We start from the raw sequence: 3,685 nt of genomic DNA, 5'->3' as shown, positions 1-3,685 counted from the left end.
ATGCGATGGAGCTAAGTGATTGCACTGCGATGGAACTAAACGATCGTCTAGTCCTATGCAATAGAGCTAAACGATCGTTCAGGTTTCAGGAAACATTATGCGATCATGTACTTCCTCACAGCCCCAGGTGATGACACTAGATGATTACATCTAGGCGTTACACGTTCGGCCTTAGCAGCATATTGAGGATGGACCGAGAGCAACTGGTTTGACGGTTTACTCAAGGTTCAATCTGGTTCAACCTCAAATGGTTGTGGTTGGTTCGATTCAAGCTTTGTTGGTCTGGTTCAGACTTGTCCAGCCCGGTTCAAGTTGTTTTGGTTCGGTTTGGAGGGTTCGAGCAGTTCAAAGATGGTTTTGAATCTGTTTGTAATAGTTAGCTGTCTGTTTGCTTGTTTATGCCAAAACGAAAACCATAACAGTAAGTATTTAATTGTTTATGCATGAGATGTATGTGATAATTAAATAAATTCATGTATATGCATACAGTATGCCATGTAGATTTAAAACACCACCATAGGAAGCATGTTACATGCATTGACAGTATGTTATAATTGTTATAATATATAGTATGCATGTTAAGGTTATGTTTAATATAATAGTTATATTAGATACCTTTGTTGAATGTTGTGGATGTTTAAGCATGTCTAAATTTTGTAAGTTGTTATAAAATTGGTTAGATGTTTAAAATCCATAACAAAAAATAGTTGCATGCTCACTTAGGTTAACAACTAATTTTAATCGCTAAAATAGATTGTTTCCTTATAAAATACGGTTACAAACTCATATCAGTTCATAAACCTGTCTAAGGCTGGGGGTACTTAAGTTGACGGTTTACGAAATACCTCCTACCTGGGGATTATGACCGAACAATTAAGAGTTGTTAACTAATTTTATGAGCTTGTATGAATGATGTGAGGTAATAAAATGGTTTATCACCTAGACATTGTAGGTTAAATCCAATTATAAGAGTTATATTTGGATAAACCACTTAGACTTAGGTTGTATGAAATTAGCCATCATGCCTAAGTAAATTACCCAAAAATTTAGAACACTCCAGCGAGAGATTAACAATATATTTGATATATAGNGCCTAAGTAAATTACCCAAAAATTTAGAACACTCCAGCGAGAGATTAACAATATATTTGATATATAGTTATTAGCTCTCACGTCCTCAAGAGTTCACACCGTGAGATCCATGCTCGGCTTCTTGTCGATTTTACCTCGACTGCTCCATACAGAAAGTGGTTACATGGGTCAATAACAAAATGAATGAGGGAACTAGTTCATAGTAAGTCGGTAAAGGAAATGTGTCAACATTCTCCTACGGTCTCCTCCATTAGTTTAAACCATGAGATTCCTATATTGCGCCTGCTATCATTTTTATGCAGCATTAGCTAATCATTAACCACGGTGATCTCTACGAAGGGTTGTAACATAGGATTCAGAACAACTAAAGCTTCAGTAAAATTAATAGGGTTTTATATTTCCATCTTGGATATTGTCTTCTCTCTCGGAGGCATATTCATACAGTCCTATAAGATCTGAAAATGGTGGGTCACACTTACAAGAATTACTAAGTGTTAGTAAAGATCTTGACCGAAAATGATAACCAAAAGAACTATTGAAATATGAGTTATTCTAGATAATAGTATTTGGTCAAGAACTGTCTTGCTTCTATGAAGGAATTCTTGATTGCCCCATGGTAGCACTTGTTCTAAATCACTTAAGTTTCGTTGCAAATAAATAAAGATTTATTGGGTACTTTATTAGTTTTGCTAAAATGGATTTAGATGCATATTTAATAGAATTTGTTTAAAATGTTTCAACAATGTCGAACTCGATTATACAACTACTTGCTTCTGACAAATTTAACGGAGAGGGTTACTCTAATTGAAAATCAAATATCAATACAATATTAGTAGCAGATGACTTGAGGTTTGTGTTATCGGAGGAGTGTCCTCCAGTTCCCAGTTCAATGGCGACCCGAAATGTTCAGGATGTTTATGATAGGTGGGTAAGGTCGAACGAAAAAGCCCGAGCCTATATCTTGATGAGTATATCTAATGTACTCAACAAGAAACATGAGGTTATGCCCATAGCTCGTGAGATCATGGCATCATTACAGGAGATGTTCGGGCAACCGTCATCGTCTGTTAGACATGAAGCCATTAAATATGTGTATGTGACACGTATGAAGGATGGGACCAACATGAGAGAACATGTTTTTGACATGATGGTTCATTTTAACATTGCAGAGGCTCACAGGGCTATGATAGACGAAACAAGTCAAGTGAGCATGATACTGGAATCTCTTCCTGAGAGCTATCTGTCGTTCAGGACAAATGCTGTCATAAACAAAATCACTTATAACTTAACGAAGTTGTTGAATGAATTGCAAACTTATTAATCAATGATGAAACTCAAGGAAAAGGAAATAAATGTTATTTAAACTGAAAAAGTTTTACAAAGGGTCTACGTCTAGTACGAAACCTATTGATGATAAGATAGCTGGTCCTTCTTCTTCTTCTAAAGATAAAACCGTACAGATGAAAAAGAAAGAAAAAGGGAAAAAGAAAACCGCTGCGAAGAAAACAAATACAAAACTCCCAAGGGAAAATGTTTCCATTGTGGAGAGGTTGGGCATTGGAAGCGTAATTGCCCAAAATATCTGGCTTTGAAAGTAGAAAAGAATAAACAAGGTAAATATGATTTACTAGTTGTTGAAACATGTATAATGGAAAATTCTCACCTTACCTGGATATTAGATTCAGGCGCCGCTAATCATGTTTGTACTTTTCTACAGGAAACTAGTTCTTAGAGAAAACTTTCTAAATATGAGATGACTTTCAAGGTGGGCACATGTGAAGTCATTTCAACTGAAGCAGTGGGAGATGTGAAGTTGTTTTTTGGTGATTCTTTTATCTTACTCAAGAATATGTTCTTTGTACCTAAGATGAAAACGAATCTGATCTATGTATCTTTTGAATATAATGAAGTGTTTGTTTATTCAAGAGGTGTTCAAATTTTTTCTGCTAGACTTGCAAATAATTTATACATATTACAAGCAACGGAAGCAAAAGCTATTTTAAATATAGAGATGTTTAAAACAGCTGAAACTCATAATAAAAAATGGAAAATTTCTCCTAATGCCTATCTTTGGCACCTCAGGCTTGGTCATATTAATCTCAACAGGATTGAGAGATTGGTAAAAAAACGGTCATCTAAATCAGTTAGAAGATAGTTCCCTACCTCCATGTGAATCATGTCTTGAGGGAAAAATGACGAAAAGATTTTTTTCTGACAAAGGTCTTCATGCCAAATAACCTCTTGAAATTATACATTCAGACCTTTGTGGTCCGATGAATGTTAAAGCTCGAGGAGGATATCATTACTTCGTCAGTTTTATTAACGATTACTCTCGATATGGCTATATTTACTTAATCAGTCACAAGTCTAAAACTCTTGAAAGTTCAAAGAATTTAAGGCTAAGACTAAAAATCAGTTAAGTAAAAGAATTAAAACACTTCGATCTGATCGAGGTGGTGAGTATATGGATTTGCAATTCCAGAACTATCTAGTATATCATGGAATTCAATCCCAACTCACAGCACCTGGAACACCACAACAAAATGGTGTTGCAGAAAGGAGAAATCGAACCTTGTTGGACATGGTTCGGTCTA

The sequence above is a fragment of the Benincasa hispida genome, chromosome 9 (genome assembly GCF_009727055.1).
Source record: "Benincasa hispida cultivar B227 chromosome 9, ASM972705v1, whole genome shotgun sequence".
Lineage (NCBI taxonomy): Eukaryota > Viridiplantae > Streptophyta > Magnoliopsida > Cucurbitales > Cucurbitaceae > Benincasa > Benincasa hispida.
Note: the sequence above shows the minus strand (reverse complement) of the source record.